At 49.6% G+C, this 25712-nt stretch overlaps 1 long non-coding RNA gene across 1 annotated transcript; it reads right to left on the bottom strand.

Moving 5' to 3' along the window:
• Positions 1–3223: 3223 nt before the first annotated feature.
• Positions 3224–14089, bottom strand: LOC116592809. The gene is made up of 4 exons (XR_004286614.1): positions 13127–14089; positions 12215–12395; positions 5985–6281; positions 3224–4465 (listed from the first exon to the last, which is right to left on the bottom strand). It is a non-coding gene; the product is annotated as an uncharacterized LOC116592809 (long non-coding RNA).
• Positions 14090–25712: the final 11623 nt, after the last annotated feature.

Genomic DNA, 25712 nt, shown 5'->3' with positions numbered 1-25712 from the left:
CTCAGTGATGAGCCGGACCCTGTGATATGATGGCCATATTTTCTCTATGGGTCCCCAGCCATTCATCACCAGCTGCCCGCTGGCATCAGTGGGACCATCCCATTGAGCGGTTGCTTTGCACGTGGCTTGTCCTGGTCTTGCCCTGGGTGGAAGACTGAAGGAGATGAACTCCGAGGTGCTTCCAACAGTTAAACTGGATGTCCTTTAATTTTATGGCTTTAATATTTTTTTGTCGGGAAGCTTCTCAGCTCCCACACCTGAGATGCTACAAGGCAAGGGGTCAGGGTTTCCCTCATGCAGTCTCAAAACCCTGACGTCCCTAGGCGGCGTGGAGGTTTTAGAGGACAAAAGAACAAGTGGAAGAATTTCATCCACTTACATTGTGCAAATTTGAAATGGGAAATTAATTACGATCTTGTAGAAATCACTGGGTTCTTAAAAGTGCTATGTGTTTTCCAAAGTCCATCCATCCGGGATGGCTGGTCCAAAGAGACCCACTTTCCCTCAACAGAGTGCTGTTAGCCTGGCCAGCCCACATTTTTGCATTTTGTATGTTACTACTCGTTTGTTAACTTTGCTTCCCCATTCCCTTATGGTCAAGAGGCAGAATATTTGAATCAGCCTGCCAGCACACGTCTCTTCCCTCTGCCGTGAAAACGTGTGCAACTTGCTTTCTCTCTCTGGGGTTCCGTGTCTTTACCTGAAATTTTGAGACTAAATTAGTTCTATGTCTTCGGTTCCTTTTCTGGCTTAAAAATTCGAGTGGTGGGGAAAAAACCCAACAACCATTTGATTCTGCTCATAGTTTTATGGGTCAGGAATCCGGGAAGGGCTCAGCTGAGCACCTTGTGCTTGGGGTTCTCGTGGGGGTGCCGTCAGATGCATTCTGGGACGGCTGTCATCTGATGGCCCAGGGGGACTATGCAGCATGTCCAGGATGGCTCACTCACACAGCTGGCGCCCGGTGTCTGTCCTAGGTTGGCAGTGCTAAAGCTGGTGACCGAACTGCTTACTATATCATGGCAGCGTCAGGGCTTCCTCCAGAACAAGCGTCCCGGGAGAACCAGGCAGAAGCTACACAGCCTTTTCCTACCTGGCCTTGGCAATCACAAGTCATCCCTTCCCCTGCTTTCCACTGGTGACAAGTGAGTCGCTAACACCAGCCCAGATTAAAGGGGAAGGGACATAGATGCCACTTCGTAATAAAAGTGTCCCCCAAAACTGGGAGCATGTTTTCAAACCATCACAATATATACAAAGCCCTCAAAATAGCGCTCGGTGCATAAGAAGCCCTTGAACGCATTTGCTATTGGCGTACCACCCTGGATAACAAAAATGGATTGGTAAGACAAAAATGGTTTGTCGGACCAATCAAGTAGGGATGAAACTATTAATGAAAATTATATATTCCCCAATAAGGCATAACCATCCACCATGGCTCAGATTTTGATGTGCCTATGGAATGTGCTGGGTTGGAAAGGTAGGATTTTGCACAAGGGGAAGAGGAAAAAGTAAAAATAGAATGTACAACCGAAATAACTGGAACTGAAACCACGTCATGCCTATGGCCAGCATGGGGTCTCTCATGTCGGCATGGCCGGTGGTGGCGAGGAGCCTCTGAAGTTTGCCCATCTTTCCCCCCATAAAACAATCAAGCCATCGCTCTGGGGAACCATTGGCGTGTTTCTAGAACAAGCACGAAATAAAGCTTTCCAGCACAAAATTGATGACGTCCGTCCCTAAAGGCAGAGAAGGGACCAAAAGCACAGAGGCATTATTCATAGGCGCTTGCCTCGTAGAGACGTCTCGTTCTTTCTCTTAGCTGAACCAGGGGCAATACGTCCAGTGCTCAGCCCATCCTGAGAATTCTGATCCTGATTTCCCAGCCTCCCTTGCAGCTAGGGGTGAGTCAGGCAAGCCTCTTCTGACCAATGAGATCGAAGCAGAAAGCTGCTGGTGGGTTTCCAAGGAAGTTTTTTTTTTCCTTTTAAAGAAGTCCGATGCATGGTGGGCCTTTCTTCCACCGTCTCCTCGCCTGGAACACGGACATAACGCTGGAACCAGCTGTGATAGTCACCTTGTCCCACCTCCGGGCTTCTTGTTAGGGGAGGAAAACAGCCACAGTGGATGCAGCGGACCGCTCCCTCCTCCTCAAAAGACTTCTCCTCTCGCTGTCCTCCCATTCGAGGGTCAAGTCCATGAGAAACAGGATGTTCGTTGTCTTGTTCTCTGCTTTATCGTCACTGCTGTGGGGGCTCAACCCTATTCATTAGGTGAATGAAGAGACCTCTGGTTGTCCCCTAATATCTACTCTCTTTTTCTTCTGCAGAAATAGAAATGTGGGAGCACCTGAGTGGCTCGGTCAGTGGAGTGTCCGACTCTTGATTTTGGTTCAGGTCATGATCTCAGGATCATGAGCTCGAGCCCCATGTTGGGCTCTGTGACAGGCATGGAGGCTGCTTGAGATTCTCTCCCTCTGCCTCTGCGCCTCCCTATCCCTCCCCACTACTTCTCACATGTAACTCCCACACACCCTCTCTCTAAAATAAATAAATATACGTATATATTTATATGTATGTATATTCCATATAGATATAGATATATGGAAATTTTGCTGAATACATAACTGCCCAGATAAAGACTACATTTCCCAGCTTACTATGCAGATGGGTGTGGCCATATGACTGGATTCTAGCCAGTGAAATGTGAACAGAGATGAGGTGTGCTATTTCCTATTCGAGCCCTCTAAAGGAAAATACATACCTCTCCTTTGTTTTTCTGCCCTTCCCACAGGCTGGACAGTGGCTGCAATGGCAGGAGCTGGAGCAGCCTTCTGAAACCAGACAGCGGAGCCAACTGCAGATTGAGGAAGGCAGGTAATACAATGAAAAACTGCAATCAATCAGTACTGGTCACACCATGCCCAGACTGTCATATCTGAGAGATATAAACATCTATCTTATTTAAATCTCTGTTATTCAGGCTTTTTTTTTTTTTTAAAGATTTTATTTATTTATTTGACAGGCAGAGATCACAAGTAGGCAGAGAGGCAGGCAGAGAGAGAGAGGAGGAAGCAGGCTCCCCACTGAGCAGAGAGCCCGATGCGGGGCTCGATCCCAGGACCCTGGGATCATGACCTGAGCCGAAGGCAGAGGCTTTAACCCACTGAGCCACCCAGGTGCCCCGACAGGCTTTTTTTAAATAACAGATCTATATTCTCAGGAATGCATCTTTATTTATTAAAACATCTGTGGTTGGATATTTTCCCAAACAGCCACAGCATGATCTGTGCGTATATGAGGGAGACATCCTCCATGATGTTTCTGGTCCTGTCCATCCCTTAACCTGGTGCTGCAGAGGAGTCCTCTGTCCTCCTCGTTCCTTGGTTAAGTTCATTATTTGCGAGCCACGACGTGGACTGGAAGTGCCACTGAGGTGAAGACCGACTCTCCGTTGCCATGTAGGCTGCTAGGAAGGGCAGAGCTACGTGGATGGAGGCACTTGCTTGGGAATGCCAGTGCTCAGAGCTGATTCACAGTGAGCAGCTGGCAGGCAACAATGTGCTTCCAGATTTTCATTCAGTGCCGAGAGAAATTGAGAATATTACAAGTGCAATCAAGCCAAGGCCACTGAGTGGACGTTTTTTTAGCCAGCTGTCAAAAGAGATGGGCTGAACAAAAGTCTGCTTTTCCAACCTGAGCCATGCTCGCTCTTGAATGAAGGTGTACAGCAAGTTGTTTGTTTTTTGCTTGTAATGAGGGCCAAGATTCACAGTCTTTCTCTGTGACCCAATAACGCCAACGAAAACCATTCCTTTGATTCTAAGAAACATGACTTGTCTGTACAGTCAGCATCTAGAATAATCGGGCTCCATCAAATGTTCACATTTGATAAAAAGATACCAGGGTTTTTGCAAGACTGACTGTGGGGCAAATTTCTTGATTCCCCAACAGCCGACTATCCCAGCCCCTGACGATTCTTTCCACTGCTTGAGGGGAGAAATCGATGACACGGCAGCGAGCATATTAAAAGCCACATCCGAGAGCTGCTGCCGAACAAGAAGGAATATCTTCCGGCATGAAATGGCAACCAAAGCGGGGTCTGGGTGGTTGGTTCTGACAGCATTCCAGCTCAGGAGAGTGCCGAGCGTGGCATCTTCCCTTCTGACAGCACCAGAAAGAGGCCTCCGTGCGAAATCGCTTCTTCATCAACTCAGGGCCTGTGTCCAATCCTCAAAGCCCAGGACCATCTCCCCACATCAGGCACCTGTCCCTGTCCCCACCAACCTGTGGCTGAGCGATGGGTTGTCTGCTCCAGTGAAATCAAGAGAAGCAGATGCCTGGATGGGAGCCATGAGCTGCTGAACGAGCTAGCTTGTCATTGGGCCAGATGGGGAGGCCTGGCTCCTTTCATCCACTTGGCAAGACATGATGGAGGACCTACTATGTGCCTGGAACTTGAGGGTCTGGAAAATCAAAATAAAAAATAAAAAAGACAGGGAATTACACAGTGATCTCTTCCAGTGAAATGAAGGCAATTTTCAATTGTGGTAAAATACACATCATGAAATTTACCATTTTTTTTAAATAGACTTTTTTTTAAGATTTCATTTATTTATTTATTTGACAGGCAGAGATCACAAGGAGGCAGAGAGGCAGGCAGAGAGAGAGAGAGGGAAGCAGGCTCTCTGCTGAGCAGAGAACCCAATGCGGGACGCAATCCCAGGACCCCGAGATCATGACCTGAGTCGAAGGTGGAGGCTTAACCCACTGAGCCACCAGGGGCCCAAAATTTACCATTTTTTTAAAAGATTTTATTTATTTATTTGACAGAAAGAGATCACAAGTAGGCAGAGAAGCAGGCAGAGAGAGAGAGGAGGAAGCAGGCTCCCCGCTGAGCAGAGAGCCTGATGCAGGACTTGATCCCAGGACCCTGAGATCATGACCTGAGCCGAAGGCAGCGGCTTAACCCACTGAGCCACCCAGGCGTCCCCCAAATTTACCATTTTTAAGTGTACATTGCAGTGACATCAAACACATTCCCAGCCTTACGTGACCAGTGCCGCTGTCCATCTCGAGGACGTGCTGATCCTCCCCAGCGGAATCCCTGTGCCCATTTAACACCAAGGCTCTGTCCCCAGTCCCCGGGTAACCGTCATTCCACTTTCTGTCTTTATGGATTTGACTCTCCCAGGCGCCTCACCCAAGTGGAATCCTCCAGAATGTGTCATTCGGTGTCTAGCTTCTCTCACTTGGTATGAGGCCTTCAAGGTTCATCCATGTGGTAACACGGATCAGAACGTTATTCCTTTTTCTAAGGTTGCATAAGCTTCCATGGCTCGTGTTTGTTTTACACGTTTGGTATGTTTATGTCTGTTTCGTAATTGGCTTAGCCATTCATCATCTGATGGACATTCGGGTTTCTTCCACCTTTTGGCTCTTGTGAATAACGCTGCCGTGAATTTCGGGGTGAGTTTGAGTCTCTGCTTTCAGGGTTCTTGCAAACTCCTTTGAGTTTATACCTGGGAGCAGACTTGCTGGCTCCCATAGTAATTCTATGTTTCCCTTTTTTTTTTTTTTTTTAAGAGAGAGAGAGCTTATGAGCATGGGGGAGGGCAAAAGGAGAGGGAGAGAGAGGATCTTTTTTTTTTTTTTTTTTTTTTTTAAAGATTCATTCATTCACTGTAGAGAGCATGTGTGAGTAGCGAGGGGAAGAAGAGGGAGACAGAATCCTTGTGCAGACTCCCCACCGAGCCCGGAGCCCCATGCAGGGCTTGATCCCACGACCTGTGAGATCCTGACCTGAGCCCAAACCCAGAGTCGGATGCTTCACCCACTGCACCACGCAGACACCCCTCGATATTTTTCTGGAGAAACCGCCAAGCTATTTTCCAAAGTGGCTGTACCATCCTACATTCTACCATTAACTTTAAACATATTTTATTTAGATATTTTTTTAATTATGACAAATCATTTCTTAATTACCTAGGATTGGTGGTTCACCTGTGCCGTGATGTAGCCCAAGGTGTCACGGCGGGGTGCAAGGCTGCTCTGTGGGTCTTCAGTTCCACGGTTCTGGAGCAGGACACTGAGGTGCTGAGGTCCTGTTGTGCCCAGACTGACGTGAGGCACTGTGGGGTACCGTCTGTGGGTGCACCTCCAAGCCACGGCGTTGGGTGTGGGGTCAGTCAGCTGTGTCTTCCCCAAACTGTTTTGGAAGAAGGGCAGCTGGAGGGGAAGTGGCTGAGAGCTGGCTGAGGCTGGCACCATGTTCGAGAAGGGCTGAGAGAAGAGAAAATCATTCATTGCACAAACATTGTCTGAGCACTGGCCTCACTGGGAGCCGGCCTGTGCAGACGAGCAGATCCAGCCCTCCTGTCCAGAGAGCCCAGCGAGTCTCTGCTTCCACCAAGTCTAACAAGCTCACTGAAGGTCTCCCCAAAACACCCACTCCCACACAATTATAGCTGCTCATGAGGGGTTCACCATATGCTGGCCGACTACTAAGCCCATCACATGGATTAACACTTCATCCTTATAGCAAGCCCCATTTCGCAGGTGAGAGGATAACTATAGCTCAGAGAGGGTGAGTAGCTTCCCAAGATCACACAGCCGGAGGGGGAGGTGTCCACGCAAGTCACCCCAAACTGCCTCTCTAAATGCGAGAGCCTTTTCTGAAGACACTGGAAGCAGCACCAGCCAGGGAGTTGGCATCACACACTCCGCAGAATCCAGAATCTTCTGAAGCCCCTCTTAGGGGGAGGCCTCCCCCAGGGATATCTCCCTGCCCCTCCCCCATGTGTCCCTGGGTCCTCCTTCCTTCTGCCCAGACCCCCTAGCACCCCCCCCCCCGCCCCTAGCCTTCAGCCCAAGACAAATAGCTCCTTCCTTCTGTAAAGCAGTGACGGACACATCCCACCCACCATGGCGGCCTCCACGGAAAGCCAGGCTCTCCCAAGAGCAGCCCCACCCGCTCGAGAGCAGGCAGGACTGCTGAGAGCAAACATTTTTCTCCTTTGTCACATAGAGTAATAGACTCTTGAAAAATCACATACTTGGAGGATCACAGCTGAATCTTATAATCTGAGACTCTCCATCAAAGAACCTTACAACCATGGGCTAATAGAATCTCGGAGCCAGTGACTCGAGAATCCCAGAACGCTACAGTCTCTCCATCCCAGAATGGGCAGGGGCAGATACCGAGTGGCCTGGCCGGTGGGCTGACCTGGGGCAGGCCGGGGCGGGGGAGTCAGGGAGGCGAGGGAGCCTTGGGGTTCAGAGGCAAGGGCGGGGGCGGAGGACAGAGGCTCAGCCTGTTGTCATGCCAGAGGAAGGAGTTGGCGTGTGAGGCCTGGCTCTGTTAATGATGGTTTTTAATTATGTAAATCAGCCCAGGGCCTGCGCCTGGCACAGGCTCGGCATCCATCAGCCGGCGGGGGAATTAATCAATAAATAACCAACTGGATAGGACCCGGGCATAAGCACCCAGCCACACCCCCTCCAGCACCCCAGAAGGGTCCTCCCCAGCTGGCAGGAGTAAAGGGATTACAAGCAGCTCAGGCCATCAGTGTGGTTTCACACACACACACATGCACCACAGCTTTGGACCCATCACGTAGAAATACAAGGGTACAGGCCTGCCCACAGGGACCCTGGGCTGTGACCACCCCTGTGTGCCAGACACACACTTCCGCATGCAGAGCCCAGCACACATCTGGGAGCAAGGCCGTGGGAGGCCAACCTCACGCTTGTCTCAGGTGGGACAGAGCTTGGCAGCTCCTGGCCATACCCCTTTACCACCACGACTACCCCCTGCCAGCTGGCCTGGCTGGGCTGATGCCCTCATTTTGCATATGACAAAGATGAGTCGCAGAGAAGGGACTTGTCCTGGATTCTATCCGGGGGTCCTTCCTCTTCCCCTGACCGCCCTTGCCCCCACCCAAAGGTTCGAAGGGGCTCTAGATCCAAAAAAACTGGGGCAGAAAAGTTGAGTGGGGCCAGTGCTAGAGCCCCCCAAGCCACCCCAAGGAATGCCACCTCTCCCTGAGAGCAGGAGCCTTGGTGAGCTGGCCAAGGGCAGGGCAAGCCTGCCCCCCAGTGGGGCCAGGCTGGCGGGGAGGAGCCTTCCTGCTCCCCCAGGGAACAGTGATAGATTGCTCTCTCCCACCCAGCATGCTCACTCCAGCTCCCCAGCACGGTCCCCATGAATCTGCCTCCCCATCTGGGCCCTGGCTCTTCCTTGATTACTTTCCAACATCAGGGTAGGTATTTTTGACCATCCCTAGCACAGGAGGGGGCTCATAGGAAGAATCATAAAATTAATGGACACATTTCTTCTTCCTTCACCCCCTTCTCTGTGCCTCTGGCTTTCTGCTGGCCTCTACTTCTCTCTGGTGGGGATCACTAAATACTGAACGGAGAAATGACCCAGGACGTGAATGCGTTTCACCCAGCATGCCGTACACCTCTGTCTCTGGGTCCGGCTGACAGTGTAGCTGGGGTCACCTCAAAACACCCACTTCCCTCACCCTCAGCCCAGGGGTTTCCCAGCCACCACCTCCCCAGGAAGCAGGAAGAAGAAGTGGGAAGCAGTCCTGCGTGGTGTAAGCAGACTCAGCGGACCCTGCGGGGAGGTTGGGAAAGAACCTTGAGAACCAGGGGTCCCCAAGGCAGTCAGCCCTTTGGAGCGATCACTCCTTGGAGCAGCTGATGAAGACCGTGGACTTCGGTGAGGGACCAGGGTGCACAGTGCTGGGAATTCAAAACCGTAAGAACAGTGGTCAGTAAGCTCAGTGCCCGGAGCCAGCCTCCCTAAGTCTAAATCCAGGCTCAGCCATTTAAGTAGCTGTGTGACCCTGGGGAAGTTGTGTCTCAGTTTCCTTTGGGGTAAGGTGGAGTGAGTAATAGTACCTCCATGACAGGTGAGTGGGTACATACTCTTTAGAAGAGTCACTGATGAACACAGTTAGATGCTCTAAAAATTAGCAATTGTTAACCATAATTAAATGTGCCTGTACACAGACCTTTGTGTGCATCAGAATGCCCAGGAGGGCTTTTAAAAAGATTGCTGCCCCTCCTCCCCACTCCCCAGGGCTTCTTCCTCAGCAGGTGTGGGAGGGGCTTGGTGTTTGTCTTTCTAACACATTACTATCCCACGCTGGGATGGCTGGTCTGCAGGCCACCCTTTGTGAACCCACTAAAGCCCATGTTGGCGCTCACTATCCAGCTCAGCTCCCCAATCTGCTCTTCAACTTGAGAACTGAGACCCGGAGAGATAAGGGTGGACCTGGCCAGGCCTCCCCAGAGGAGGAGGAAGTGGAAGGTCCATCACTAGCACTCCACCTCCCCGCCAACACCTTCTCTGCTGACTCCAGGAGCAGAGGCAGAATTTGCCTTCCCTGTCAGAGGTAATCTTTTAATCTCTTTGGTTTTAATCTTGCATGGCAGCATAAACCCAAATCCGCAAAGGGGCAAAGGAAGGGGTCGAGGGATACAAATCTCTTGTCCTGGGGAGGCACACAAATCTCTTGTCCTGGGGAGGCAAGTAATCCAGGCTTTTAACCCTGCATTTTATCAAATTTTTCATCCCAGCTCAGCCTTCCTCACCCCCTACTCCTGAGAGGCACTTCTAGTAGAAGATGAGGCTGCAAAGAGAGCAAACAGATGGCGTGAGGCCAGGTGGAGTCATGTGTTAAAAATGACTCCACCTGGGAGGGCAAAGCTTTCTTAAGTGGAACACAAAACAACGTAAGAGGAAAATGGTACATTGTGCTTTGTCACAATTAACAGTTATAGTCATCAAAAGATACCATTAAGAGAAAGAAAAGCCAATTCAAAAATGCAGAAAAGATATTTCAATACATAAATCTGACAAAGGATTAGTATCCAACATATATAAAGAACTGCAAATTAATAAGAAAAAAACTCACTTTTTTTTTAAGTAGGCAAAAGACACAAACTGGCATTTCATGAAAGACCATATGTAATAATCAATAAGCACATGAAAAGACACTCAACATTATCAACCATCAGAGATGTGCAAATTAAAACCACGACAAGCTATCATTCACATCCGTAGGAATGGCTACAATTGAAAAGACTGAAAATATCAAATATAGGAAAGATACACAGCCAGTGAGAGTGGCCATGATTCAACTATTTGATAGTTTCTTACAAAGTTAAATATATATCTCTGCCCTGACCCAACCATTCCACAACTAGGTACTTGCCCCAAAGAAGTGAAAGCATATGTCTACACAAAGATGTGAACACAAAGGCTCACTGGACCTTTGTTCATTATAGCTCTAAACGGGAAACAACCCAGATGCCCGCCAACAGATAAATGAATAGGTGGGGGTCCTGGGTGGCTCAGTCAGTTAAGCATCTGCCTTCCCAGGGATCTGGGATTGAGCCCCATATCAGGCTTCCTGCTCAGTGACAGTCTGCTTCTCCCTTTGCCTCTCCTCCTGGCTTGTGTTCTGTCTCTCACTCATTCTCTCTCTCTCTCTAAAATAAATAAATAAAAATCTTTTTTAAAAAAAATGAATAGACAAATGGTAGCATAACCCACAGTGGAATATTACTCAGCAATAAAAAAGAACCAGCTACAGATATATATGCCCCAACCAGGATGAATCTCACAAGCAGGCTAAGTCTGAGAAGCCAAAAGAAAAAGAATACATTGCATGACTGTTTACATGAAGGGTAAGAATGGGCAAAACTAATCTCTAGTGATAGAGGTCAAGATCGTGGTTGCCCTTTGGGAGAGGAAAGGTTAGTGACTAGGAAGGGACATAAGGAACCTTCTGGGGTGCTGGGAATGTTTGACAAACAGGTAAAATTCATTGAAGTATACACTTAAAATCTACACTTTCCTTTCCTGTGTGTAAATTATAAAAGTTAGAGTAAAAATGAAGTGAAAAGACACTACATCTGCAACGTGTTTTCAGACCATCCCTTCTCCCCTTTGAAGAATGTGGGCCCCAGCCCAGCTCTGCCACAGTGTAACTTTGAGCCTTTATTTTACCCACTCTCAGCCTCAGTTTCCCTATCTGTAAAAAGGAAAGAATCTCTACCAGTCTGTGGGGAGAATCAGTGTGATAAGGAGGTGAAGATGCCTTGGGCAGTGAAACGTTCCCTTGGAGTGTCACAACCCTTGAAACCCCCTCCCAGGGCCTGGCAGAATGAGGGGGTTGTGTGCATGAACTTGGTCACTGGACCTGGGCCCCCTGGGGCTGGGCCTACAGGAGTGTCAAGAGGTCTTCCTAGACAAGCTACCATCTTCTGGTCACCCACATCTTCAAGACTCCAAGCTACCCCATTCTGCCCTCCAGAGGGACCACCCAGACCTCCAACCTAGTGCCAAACTCTACCACCACCGCCGTCATCACGGTTCCTTCCAGAACATACCTGCAAGACACAGAGTCCCCTACTTGGCAGCCTCCTCCTCTCTCCTCCCAACCCTGCCGTGGTTGTCCAGCAGGATCCCTCCCCCAATGTTGGAACTACTCCAGGACACTAAGGGGAAGATAAAACCCCAAACTAGCACACTCCTATGGGCCTGTGTGCTGGCACTCACCGCTAGGGATCCTTCCCCTAACCCTCTCTAGCTGTTTGGTCTAAAACAGTCATAGCACCTGGAAAAAGCGACAGCCTTCGCTTTTAGGTGCATAGGATGCTACAGTACTCTGGGCCAGAGACTGCAGAGTACCCTTATCATGCCCCATCTCCCATTTTCCTTAGTAACAAACTCATATGGCAATGTGCCCAGCTGAAAGATTCCATTTCCCAGCCTCCCTTGCAGCAAGGCAAGGCAAATGAGGGCAAGCATAAATTGTTAGGATGGGACAGCGGGAAACGTTCAGCTGGTCTATACCTACCATCCCAGAAAGTAGATGTGATGATGGAGATCCAGCAGCCACCTTGGAACATGAGGTGACTTTGAGGATGGAAGCCACATGCTAAAGTTGGTGGGACTAAGAAAAAGAAGGAGCCTAGGTCTCTGACAAAGCTATTGAGACCCCCATCAACCCTGGACTCTCCTACCTCCTGACATCCTTTGTGTGAAAGAGAAATAAGCCTTAATCTGGTTCAAGCCACCATTACTTCTCGTCTCTGTTATCCACAATGGGAGACAATCTGACCTGATACATGAAAGCTTTGTGAGGTTGCAATTATTGTGAAACCCTCACCTCTTACATTCCCAGACACCCTACCTCCGTCTCGGGCAGCCATGATGCCCCAAAGACCAGTGTTCAAATCCCAGTTCCCAGACACTGTGGATCAGCCTTGGCCATGACCCACAGCAGACCCCGCAGCACGGCGTCCGGGGCGCTCCAAGCAGATCACCGCAGCAAGGGCCGCGGAGCCTGCAGGGCACCGATCTGGACAGCATGCCTGTTGTAGAGACAAAGGGGACCCCAGAATATTTACAAATTGCAAAGAGCAAACAACAGAACACTAGCCAGGGGGGGTAAAACTCTCCTCTGAGCTTCTCCTCCTCCGTCTTGGCCACATGAAATGGAAGAGTTGGCAAGAAGCTCCCTGGTGAAACTAAGGTTTGCAGTTCTCCTGCAAGGGGGGTACTTTTGGGGCGCCTGGGGGGCTCAGTCGGTTGGGTATCTGCCTTCCTCTTGGGTCATGATCCCAGGTCCTGGGATCGAGCCCGGCAACAATCAGGCTCCCTGCTTAGTGAAGAGCTTGCTTCTCCCTCTCCCTCTACAGCTCCCCCTGCTTGTGCGCTCTCTCTCTCTCTCTCTCTCTCTGCCAAGTAAATAAATAAAGTCTTTAAAAAAAAAAAAAATAAGGGGCACAGTTCAGCCATGCTGTGACCACCCTCCATGAATGTCCTACAATGCATAACACAGCTGCTGGGGACACAGCAAAGGCACCAGACAGCCAGGGTTCAAATTCCTGCTCCACGCACTTGGCTCTCTCTGTGCCTTAGTTTCTTCATCTGAAAAATGGGCACCAGTAGCTGAGGATTCCGGAGGCCTACCTGGGAAGGGCTTACAGGCTGCCTGGTACACACTAGGAGGGGCTGTTGACCGTCAGCCACAGCCGTCATATTCACACTGAGAACTTTCTTTCTTTAGGTCTGTGTGTTGTAGGAAACTGAATTTACTCACCAGTTCTGGAACATTTCATCCCCTGACTTCACACTCACTGCTCTTATTAGAATTAACCCTCTGAAGAGCCTCCGGGCACAGGTGGTGCAGCTGGAAGCTTTTCCTCTTGCTTCAGTTTATGCAGGGGAGAATAAGTGTGATTACAGGTGACTCATTTGTCAAACACAAGGTCAGAAATCTCAATTTGTCCATGTCACCAAGGCAGCGCCAGGAAGCTCCCTACATCCCAAACTATCCCCACCCCACCCCCACGCGGACTGAAATCCCACCATTAGAGCTGAGGCACCCCTAGGAAGAGAAGCAATTTAGGAGCCCAGCATCTTAGAGTAAATGCACGGATCCAGGTCAGCAACGGGGAGTGAATCTCACAAGGAAAGGGACGGAAACGCCACGGGCAAATTTTTGGCTCTTCTCAGGGCAGTTGAGAAACCTGCAGCCACTAAGAGCTGTGAGCTCAGTCTCACCCACCTACACACACACACACACACACACACACACACACACACGCATGCACGCACACACACACAACACACCAATAATCGCTTTGCCCCAGCAGTCCGGGCTTAAGCGGCTATGTAGGCTAGCCCCACCCCCGCCTCCAGCTGCACCGGCCACCTCGGTCCCAACTCAGGGTGCCCAGAGGCTCAGCCGGGAAACTCTTGAGGGCTGGAAGCGGAATTCAACAGAGCCAGCCGCCACCAGTGGTAACACTGCACCCCGCTCCCTCCCTCCTTCTCTCTCTCTCTCTCTCACACACCCATACACTCTCTCTCTCCTACACAGACACACAGTCAGAGACAACATACTAGACAGGGACACACACTGAACTGTCCTCCCAAAGGTATGACAAATCCGGAGAAGCCATACAGAAGCGTCCTGTCCAGGAGAAAGCGACAGCCCTGAGCTCGCTCACACCAGGTCCTTCCCGGCCATCGGGGTCTCTCTCTGCCCCCCCCCGGCCGAGCCCCCCATTCCTGCCCCAGCCAGGCATTCCACCCACCCCCGGACACTCCACAGGAGCCCCCCACATCTTTTCCCCAGGAGCCAAGCCCTGTCAGGGTCCCCTTTCCCCCCACCCCCTTTTCCAGCACTCTGGGTGCCCCAGGCAACTGCTCACCCTCCCGTACTTCCCCCATTAATGTCCCTCCTGGCCCTGAAACTGTAAGAATCCGGGAACAGGGACAGCATCCTCCACTGTCACCCCCCCAACCCTGCACAACAGGGCCACCCGTAAGCACAAGGAGGGGCAGGGCCGCCTTCCCCTCCCCTTGCCCTGGGGCTCCGCCCTCATCTCTCCTCCTTGGGAGCCACTGGCGGCTCTTCACATTTTCCAGCAAGTGCATGAAAACAGAGATTAGAGCAATTAGAGAAAAGTCGGCGGAGGGCAAGGCAGGAGCCACCACGGTTCCTAATTACCAGCTCCAGCAAGGCATGGTAAAGCACAGACACTCACACAGATGACAAATGTGCACAGATTCCACCGCAGGGAGGGGCACGGTGCGGCGGGGGGGGGGGGGGGGGGGGGGGGGAGCCCAGTTCCGTTTGTTTCAATCTTTTTGTTTCAATCTGCTCTCTGCTGTTTGCCGCAGCTTTCTCATCCACGCACCCCAGAGAGGCAGCCGGCTCCCAAATGATTTCAGTCCCATTCTATGGAAGGGGAAACTGTGGCCCAGGAGACTGGGGAAGAACGGTTTCAGAAGGCCCAGTCCACAGGACCCGTGTTCCTGGCTGAAGGTGGGGATCAGGGTGGCCCCCGTCCCAAGGTGAGGTCCCCGGGGGCCCTCCGTGCTGTTTTCTGTTCTTCTCTTCTCCCCGAAAATAATCAGCAAAGGGCTGACGTACACAGGCATGCTGTCCGGTGCTCGTGATGGGCTCAGATCTGCATGGGGGGTAACCTTCCCCTACAGCAAATGGCAGAATTATTTCACTGATGGCTGCTGTCCCCAGCTGGTCACGTTTTGCTGAGCCTGGTAGATATGCTGTGTATGGAGGAGTGGTTTTCTCAGAATCTGAGAGCCGGGGGTCCATTTTCACGCCCCTTCTCCGAGGAGGCTCTTCCTAAGGCAGGCCTGGTCCCCCACAGCAGCTCCCCAAGCATCCTAACCTTCCTGCCTGGCCCACCTTGCCCTGAGCCTGGGACCCGGGCAAGAGGCCAGCAGTGGTGCAGGAGTGCCCCCTGGTGGTGATAGAGTGCCCTGCCCACCGGGACTCCAACCAGTGGAGCAGCAGGCTAGCCCCCTCCACTCACTCGCCTCCAGGGCTGCCTGCCCCGGGCCAAGGGAAGAGTGACTCCTGTGGAAGAAACACTAAGCCCGGAGCCCTGAAGAAGCTGACAATGACTTCGTTCCTGTCCCAGCATCAGGGAGTGCGGAGGCTCCTGGAGGGACACCAGGCATAGTCAAGCAAGAGGGCAGAGAGGGTGCCCAGTATTGTGTGGGGTCCACTGTGGGATGGATGAATGAGAATGAGAGAATGAGAGAATGAATGAATGAATGAATGAATGAATGAATGAATGAATGAATTCCGGATTTCCTAAAAGGCGGTGTGAATGTCACTAGAATACAAGAGGTACTTTTTAGAGACTAGTAACTTGTTTAAAAATGGTATACTTATTTTTTTGAGATTTGTTTATTTATTTTAGAGAGAGAGTACGAGTGGGAGGGACAGAGGGAGACAGAATTTCAAGCCGACTCTGCTCTGAGTGCAGCCAGACCCGAGACTTGATCTCATGACTCTGACATCATGACCTGAGCCGAAACCAGGAGTCAGACGCTTAACTGACTGAGCCACCCAGGCGCCCCTGATATACTTTTTTTTATGTGTGTTACTTAAAATATATCTGGCCCATCCACTTGATTCTACAAAGTGTCTTTTTAAAATAAATGTCTTGGGGCATCTGGGTGGCACAGTGAGTTAAACATCCAATTCTTGGTTTGGCTCCGGTCGTGATCTCAGGATTGTGAGATTGAGACCCACACTGCACTCCACACTCTGCACGGAGCTACTTGGGATTCTCTCTCCCTTTCCTTCTGCTTCTCTGTCAGTTCCTTTCTCTCTCTAATAAATACATCTTTTTTTTTTAAATAAAATTTTAAAAAAATAAAAATAAAAATAATTTTTAAAATAATAAAAAATAAAAAATAAATAAAATAAAATTTTAAAAATTAAATAAGATAAATTATCTTTAAGTACAAATCCTCAATGCCAGGAAAAACAGAGTGTAAATAACGTGTTGGTCTCCCCAGGACCTAGCAAAGAAGGTGTGTGATAAATGCTGGTGTTACCAAAGGAATGAACGAAGAGATGGTCAGGCACCTGTGGCTTGGCTGTAGAAAGCAGGAGGTCCCAAACGTGGCTGTAGGTTGGAATCATCTGGAGAGCTTTAAAAAAACATCTCCGGGCAGGTGTGTATCTCTGACTGTCAGGGGGGCTGGAGAAGAAGCCCCTGTGTCCTGGACATTCAATGTGGGCACCAAATGAGGAGCAGCCTGGCTTCCCTACCATTTGAGATCGTGAAACTGCTGTCATCAGAGGAAGCAAGCCATGCTCGGTGCCCTGGGATCCATCCTCACGCTGGGTGAATGGCTGAAATGAATGAACTTGAAGATATTCAAGGAAAGAGAAGTGAGCTTATGTTTGCGTAAACTACTTCAAAGTAGCACAGGGTATAAAGTTGACATGCATTTACTATGATTTTACCATATTGGTTAAATATTTCTCATTTATCCGTCCTGCCCGTCATGTTTTACTTACCATATGTCTTCACTACCCATTAATACAAGTATTACAATAATTGCTGTTCAGGACATTTTCTGTCCTGAGTTTATTTACAAGTTGGTTCTTCATTTATTGGAATTATCTCCCCCTCGAAAAATTGTCCCTTATTGAAAACTATGCCTAGTTACTTATGAACATGTATTAACATAAAGTGGTTAATGTAGTCATAATCTATTTATCTGTTTTAATTGGATCCTGGTTTGCTCCTAGGAATTTTCACTTGCTTTCTTGAGTAGATGTTGAAGGAGCAAGTGGCTTGGTGTGGGCTTTGTAAAGAGGTGCTGTTTGCTTCTCTCTCGTTTTTTTAAGGGTTTATTTATTTATCTGACAAATGGAGATCACAAGTAGGCAGGGAGGCGGGGCGAGGGGGGAAGCAGGCTCCCTGCCAAGCAGAGAGCCCAAAGGAGGGCTTGGGCTCGGGCTTGATCCCAGGACTCTGAGATCATGACCTGAGCCAAAGGCAGAGGCTTAACCCACTGAGCCACCCAGGTGCCCCTGCTGTTTGCTTCTAAATCTACATGTAGACTAGAAAGTGCAGGTTGAGTTAATAGCTGATGTGAGTTGTTATCTTGTTAGATACTATTAATAAGAACAAAGAACTTTCAGTTGTGAATTTTCATGGCTATACCTCTGGGAAAGAAGTGACAGGAATAAAATTCTGTATTATTTTCAAAGATGGGCATACGCATTGAGCTCTGAGTCTGATTTTTTATATCAGCTTAATGGTATTCAGATAACGGCTTTTTTTTTTTAACTTTGAATGGATCTGTAAAACATAAAATGTGGATAGGTTTGTCATAGCACAGGGTCAAGAATTAGTCTTGTTGATGGCAAGTGATTTGATATTAATTCCATTTTATGAACAAATGCAATTAAGTTGCAAATCCCTTCACAGGGCACAGTGTTGGGCCAATGTTTTAATCGGTATTAGGAAATGTCAGATTAGCATCCCCAAGGAAGAAGAAATCTTTGGCACAGTGCCGAAAACATATGTGTTAGTTTTAAAGCTGTGCCTTGTTCTCCTACTCGGGCTATAGAGAATATAAATCATTACATCCTCTCTCAAGGGCAATTGGAGAGTATCCACCTAGATGATAAATGCAGCTTCTCTCTAATTCACCCGTCCTCCTGCTAGGAAATGATCCTTCAAAACACTCAGCATGTGAACATAATAACATGTACAAGAAAATTCATTGTAGCGTTTCTTTGAAGAGCTTGTGACTAGGAACCATGTCAATGTCCATCAGTAGAGGACCCGTTTAATAAATTAAAGAAAAAAAAACAGAGAGCTATTCTTTGAAACACTACATGGCTGTAAAAAAGAATGAGGGCCCATCAACCACAGAAAATAACCCGATTAAAAATGGGGCAAAGAACTTGAGAAGACATTTCTCCAAAGAGGAGGTACAAACGGCCAACAGGCGGGTGAGAAGCTGCGCAGCATCAGTAACCATTAGAGAAATGCAGATCAAAACCACAAGGAGCTACCACCTCACGCCCACTGGGAGGACTACTATTCTTTTAAAAGAAAGAAAGAAAAATAACAAGTGCGGGGAGGGTGTGGAGAAAATGAAACACTTGTGAACGGCTGGTGGGAATGTAAAATGGTGCAGCTGCTGTGGGAACGGACGGCCGTGCCTCGGGAAGATTAAACATAGAATTACCATATGATCCAGCATTTCCACCCTCACTATATTCCCCCAAAGAACCGAAAGCAGGGATGCAAACAGATATTTGTACACCTGCTGTGTTCTCAGCGGCGTTATTCACAAGAGCCAAAAGACGGAAGCGACCTGCGTGTCTGTGGATGGATGAATGAATCAACAAAGTGACGTACACAGAGGAAGAAATAGTCTGACGCTGTAAAAGGGAAGAGAGCTCTGATGCTCCCAGCAGCATGGAGGAAACTTGAGGGCATGATACTTAAACATTACAAGAAAGTTTTCCTGGGGCCCCTGGGTGGCTCAGCAATTAAGCATCCGACTCTTGGTTCTGCTCAGGTCATGATCTCATCAATCGCGGGAAGCCCTGCATCAGGCTGCACCCTCCGCTGGAGAGTCTGCTCGAAGTTCTCTCCCTCTGCCCCTCCCCCCACCCCCGCTCGTGCTCTCTCTCCCTCTCTCTCAAATAAATAAATAAATCTTTTTAAAAAGCTTTGGTAATGGCTGCCCAACGTGGTGAATATGATTAATGTCACTAAGTTGTTCATTTAAAGTGGTTAATATGCCATCGTTTGTTATATATGCTTTAACATGATTTTAAAAATTAATAATGTACTTTTTAAAGGGGGTACGGGAATTGCCTGGGTGGCTCAGTCGGTTAAGGGTCTGCCTTCAGCTCAGGTCATGATCTCAGGGTCCTGGGATTGAACCCCACACCAGGCTCCTTGCTCAGCCAGGGGCCTGCTTCTCCCCTGCCTGCTGGTCCCCCTGGTGGTGCTTGCTCTCTGTCTCTCTCTCTCTCCCTCTCTCTCTCTGCATCAAAGAAATAATTAAAATCTTTTTAAAAAAATAAGTAAAAGGGGTATGGGGAGTCAAACTCTCCCTCTTTGACTAGGGGTCAGCCTTGGTTACTGTTTTCTGTTGAAGTGATGTTCATTCCCTCCTAGGCCAGGTCATAAGAGGCAATCCAGCTTCTACCTAACCCCCTAGGCTGGGGGTCCTGAGACAACATGTAAGAAGTCCAGCTACCCAGTAAAGTCAGGCCAGAGAGACCTCTTAGAGGTAGAGAACAATGTCAGCAATTTGAGACTTCCTCACGCAGGTTTCCGACCCGTGAGAGAGCCTCCAGATGACCCGGACCTCAGCCCAGAACTGCCCAGCTGATACCTGGTTGAGCACAAACAAACTGTCCCGTGAATCCTGCCCAAACTGCAGATTCATGAGCAAAATAAGTGGTGTTTTCAGCCACTAAGTTTTGGGGTAGCAGCTGTTATGCAGCAATGAGCAAATGGAACAGTAAACATCTTACTTATGTATTCGAGTTGATTTTGATTTAATTCTAAAATAACCAGATACAAATAAAACAGATTCAGACTACATGAATCTCTTGCAAACCGACTGGTAAATTGGGTGTTTCCTCTCTCATGGTCTGTAGCCAGCCTCTGTAAAGTCATGAAAGGTGCAAAGATATTGTCACCTGAATACTGAATAAAGCTGGAGGGTCCGTGGGCTGGAGAGACATGGCTGGCAGGAACACACCCAGGTTAGGATCTTTACCCCAGAAGGCGAGGATATGGGAGGAACATAGCTAGAAGGGACAGGTTTCCAACCCAGCAGGCCAAATGAAAGACAAACCTAGCCAGCAGGTGCGTCAAATAAAATCCTGAAGGCAGGGTCATGGTATGAGTTGTATACATACCATGTAAAATGGTGGAAGTTACATGTCCAAAGGAAGAGAGTTTCAGACCCGGACCACTGAGGGGCTAAAGGTTTATTAGTTGAACTTAGAAGAAGTTAAAAGCAAAGGGATAATGTGTGACCCAAAGACTATCCACCATTTCCTCCCTGTGTATGTCCATCATCACACCATCATGTTCTAGAACTCCTGCTTGTGTGTTTACCTGTTTATTGTACCTCGCTGTATTTGTCAGGATCCAGTAAGCATTGTCACAAGCATCCCAAACCCAGGAGCTCAACCCAACACAAGTTTGCTTCTGGTTCTAACAATTCAGCACAGCCATTTGGTGGACAGACTTCCATGGGGAGATTCGGGGTCCTGGGTTTCTCCATCTCCGTGCTCCGCCCTCCCCTAACCCACAGTCCCCACCAGCCAGCCAGTGATGAGGACAGAGAGAGATCCCTTGTGTGGGGGTGGGGGGCGTATTTACAAGTACAGCACAACCATCAGTCAGAATTCAGTCACATGGTTGTCCTCACTTTAAGGGATGCTGAAAATAGAGTCCAGCCAAGGACCAGGAAGAAGAGAGGAAGTACCACCTCTGCCCTACACCCCAGTATAAGATCCTTGGGTGACAGCTCTCATCCACCTAGTTCATGGTATCTGGCATCATGCCTGGCATAAATTTGGAGTCTATGAACAATGAGTGGCACTTGAGCTGTGTCGTGGGCACTGAGCTGGGTGCCCTGTGCCCAGGTGCCCTGTAATGGGGGGGGTGTCATCACTCCCATTTCTCAGATTAGGAAACTGAGGCTCTGGTTTCTGTGCAGCCTGCACAAGGCCATGCAGCTAGTCTGTGCCAGGATCAGATCTCAGCGCCAGGAAGCTTCTGCTACTAGTCGTCTGTTCATTTCACTCTCCTGTCTGCCTCTCCTGTACACACATTTGCTGACTAGGGTCTGGTTATCTTCAAGGCTGCTCTCCTTTCTAACAATCAGTGAACCATGTCTGACAAGCTGTCGGTTCCTTGGGGCCGCGGCTATACCTTGTTCATTCCTATGTGCCCCTTGGCTACCAGCACAGCTCTTGAACACAGTAGGTGCTCAAACCATATTTGGGGGATTAATTTGTTCACACCGGCTCAGCCTCCATGCTCTGCTGCTTGCACAGTATGGGGGTCATTTACAACTTATAAAAGAAATGGAGGGAATATTTATTATATGGCCCCTCCCTGTGCAGTCAGAGCTGTCTCCCACAGCAGGGCTGGTGCCTGCCCTGAAACTCACTCTTGAAGCAAGGATGAGGGCTGGGTAGACAAGGGAGTCAGCACCACAGGTGTCACCTCTTCCACACCAGGCTTAGACCAGGCTTAGACCAGGCTTAGATCAGGATTAGACCTTCCGCACCAGGTTAGACACACACACACACACACACACACACACACACACAGGGAATGCCTGTCCCCAGCTGGTCCCAGGGAGGAGAGTAGATGGAGGCAGCAGGGAGGGTTCTGTCCGTGGTGCTGAACTCACCTCAACCCCACTTCGTCCTCTAACCCAGCAGCAATTTATAGCCTCCTGGGGAATCAGGAAAACATACAGACTCCTTAGCCCTTTATTTGGAGGTTTGGATTCTGAGGATCTAAGATGAGGCTCTGGGATCCCTCCGTACCAGCCACCCGAGATTTTAATGCAACCACCTTGATATTGGCCTAAAATAGACTCATTCATCTAAATGGTCGCTAGTCTTCATGATGTGCCTGCTATGTGCCCAGTACTGAGAAGGGAAATGCATCTAGCAGAGCCTCTGCTCTGGGAGAAATTTGCAAAGTCATTCAGGAAGAAGTGTCAGAGTCAAGGAGGAAAAGAGGTCCCTCTGCTTTACGTGGACACCATGCTAGGCACAGACTTCACCTTTATCCTGCGAGATGAGATAAGTAGACAACAGAAAACAGGATTACCCATAACCATAACCAGCATTGGTCCCTTTCCTTAGGGTCTCCCTAGTCCTGTCTGCAAGGTAGTGCATGACACATGCTGCTCTTTCTGATGGCCTCACGACTCAAGACCCAGATCCATCAACACCCACATCAAATCTTCCTGCCCCTGCTGCCTTGTAGGCTCCCCAGATTATAGTCCTTCCTCCTTTTACACCATGGTCTTGTTTCATCATCATTACCAGATACTCCAGGTTTTTAATATGTCCCAACTGGGATTTGATCTCCCTCTTGAGGCTAGGTCCTGCATCGGTGTAAGCAACCTCTCACACAGAGATGTCTCCCCACACTCCCTCATCACCCCCGACCCGGAGAAGGTGAGCAGTAAATTCTTACTGGACAGACGACGGAGGGGGTGGTAAGTGGGTGGAGGAATGTGTCCAATGACTGTGCACAGGGAGAGTGCCACTGGGTTACAAAGCAGCAGGAACAAGTGCTCAGAACCAAAAGAATCAGGGTAGGCCTCGGGGAAGCCAGGCAATAGGCCAAATGTCATTCGGGCAGGGCCAGCTTCCGGTCAAGGTCTGCCTCTCCTTTCTCTGGCTGTTTGGGGGAGAACAGAAAATGGAACCAGACTGCGGTGTCTGATGAGAACAGATGTTATCTGGGCCTGAATGTGGGACATGGAGGAGGGGGTAAGGGAGGGAGAAAGAGAAGGGGGAGGGCCAGAGCCAACAAATGGAATAGCCACAGACCCTCATTATTTTATTTTTTATTACGGAAATGTTCAAACACACCCTCAAAGTACAGAGAGTGCATTATGAACCCCCATGTGTCCATCACCCAGCTTCCACAACCACCCGTATTTTGCTAGTCTTATTTCATTCCTCCCCTCAAGCTCCCTTTTAAAGAAAATTCCAGACATTATATCATTTCACCCATAAATATTTCAGAATATCTCTCTTTTATGTGAGAACATTTCTTATTAAAAAAAAGAACCTGGGGGTGCCTGGCTGATTGAGTCAGAAGAGCGTGCAATTCTTGATCTTGGGGTCATGAGTTCAAGCCCCACCTCTGGCATAGACACTACTTAAATAAATAAACTTTAAAAAAATCAAAGAGAATCTCAGTATCATTATCACACCTAGTAAAATTAATAATTTCTTTCTTTTTTCAGATTTCATTTATTTATTTGAGAGACAGAGAGAGAGAACACAAGCAGGGCAGAGGGAGAGGAAGAAGCAGGCTCCCCACTGAGCAGGAAGCCCAATTTGGGGCTTGATCCTGGGACCCTGATATCATGACCTGAGCTGAAGGCAGACTTGTAACCAACAGAGCCACCCAGGTACCCCCAAATTAACAATTTCTTAACACCATCTAATACAAAGTCCATGGTCAAATTTCCTCACTTTTCTCAAAAACACCTTTTCTCGCCCATTTATTCGAATCAGGGTCTAAACAAGGTCCATGCATTGCATTCGGTTGCTCTGCCTCTCAAATCTCTTATAATCTCTAACGGTCCTTCCTTCCTGCCTTGTGTATGCCCTCTTATTTGCTGAAGAAACCATGTTCTTCATCCTATAGAGTGATCTCCCTGTTGACGTGGTGGGCTGAACCCTCACGGGGCCATTGAACATGTTTCACTATCCTCCCACATTTCATGAAACTGGTATTTAGATCCAGAAAGTTGGCCTGCATAGGGTCAATGACTCAGGCAAGTGGACTTCCTGGGCAGTGCTGTGTCCTTCCTACTGCATTCCATCAGGAGCACGGAAGGTCAGGTTTTCCCTTTTGGGGGGATACTAAACATGGTCAGGTTCCCCAAGCTGATCACCCATCTGGGGGAAACCAGCTGGACTTCCACCAGGGGAAACAAGGGGTCCAGTGTACTTGCGAGCAGTGAGCAAGGAGGTTGGCTGCAGGGACACAGGTGAGGTGGACTGTGGCCCAGCCCCAGATGGTAGAGGGGAGGGGGTGGCCAGTGCAGCCCCCTGCCCGCCCCCCTTTTACCTCTGAGAGAGGCCAGGGAGCGGCTCTTTATTTGGCAGGTAATACCTATTCCAGGAGATCTCTGTAGAGCACCTCCAAGCCGCACAGCACTCAACATAGGAGTCACCGTGTCTCTTTCACTGGTGGGGCCAGGGAATGGTGACGTAACCTGCCCAAGGACATAGAGCCAGAGGTGGAGAGGAGCGCAGAACTCTCCTAACCCTTCAGAGTCAACCCATGCTGAGGCGACAACTGCAGAACCAAGTTGCCTGAAGCCTTCATTCTCTTACCTCTAAGTCCTGTGACCTGGACCACTGCCTTTTCCCTCTCTGTGCCTCAGTCTCCTAATCTGTCGAATGGGAATAATATCTGCCCAAGGGGCACCTCAAGACCAATACAGCGTGGTCCAACCTTGTCCCTCTCCCCCTCTGCCAGCCCTGCCTGTGGGGCCCACTTGGGTCACCTCAGTCCAGAGTGCAGGCAGCTTTATCCTCTCCCCTACAGACATGCAAAGGGTTAAATCCAGACACCCACCCACCCCCCTTCCTCCATCCCAATTCCGATCCTTGCTGACTCTGCTCCCCCTCCCTACCATAGCTATTCTGGGACAATGGAGGCAGCAGATGGCCCGAGTCCTGTTCCCTCCACCCGACCCCCAGGATCTGGGAACAACCCGCAAATCTGCTGCTGCTGTTTCTAAAAGCAGGCCGGCCGCAGCCTTCCGCATACGGGGTGGAGAGGACAGCAGCTGTGGAGCACACCCGTCCATCCCCCACCAGGGCTGCAGGGCCAGGGCGATCCCTACTCCATTCGTGTCCCCAAAACCCAGCCTTAGCTTAGCCCAGAAAGAAAGGAGGCTTTGCAAGAGCCCAAGCAATCCGACTCTGCACTTGACCCGCTGTGTGACCACAAACACATGGCAGTCCCTCTCTGGGCCTCAAACTCCCCTTTGAAAACCAGGCCCAAGGCTCCGGTGCTCTGTGGTTCCAGTTGTCCCAGACAGAGTTACATGAAGGACAAGGTCCTCCAGGGGCTGGAGGGGGTCCGCTCCAAGGAGCCCCCAGCCTTGGCTGCCTGGCTTAGAGCCCCACTATCCCTCAGGATCTCTCCTCTGTCCTCCCTCCTACCCCCAGCCCAGATCTCCATGGTGGCCCCAACATCCCATGCCACTGGGAAGGGCGCATGGGGAGAAGAGGTGTCCCATCCCTACGGCTCCCCAACTTCAGCTGTGGCATTCCTGAACGTCTGCCATGACTGTTTACCCTCATTCAGGTGGGTCATTGCAACCTGTGACCCTAAGCACGCTTGGATCGATTCACCTCCTATCCCGGCTGTCAGACTGCCCCCTTCTCTGGCCCCAGAGGCTGACTCCCTCAGCTACGTCTCCACTCTGCCTCTCCCAGTTCTCTCGCTACCCCCAACCCAGGCTCCGGGGGCAGAGAAAAGGAGAAGTAGCCTGCGGCATACTAGCGCCGCATGGCGCACACCCAGTCACACGTGTCTACGTAGTACATACGTGTGTGTGATGTGGGCACCCATACATAC

The sequence above is a fragment of the Mustela erminea genome, chromosome 6 (assembly GCF_009829155.1).
Source record: "Mustela erminea isolate mMusErm1 chromosome 6, mMusErm1.Pri, whole genome shotgun sequence".
NCBI lineage: Eukaryota > Metazoa > Chordata > Mammalia > Carnivora > Mustelidae > Mustela > Mustela erminea.
The sequence above is the reverse complement of the archived record's forward strand: the minus strand, read 5'-3'. Positions and strand labels throughout refer to the sequence as shown.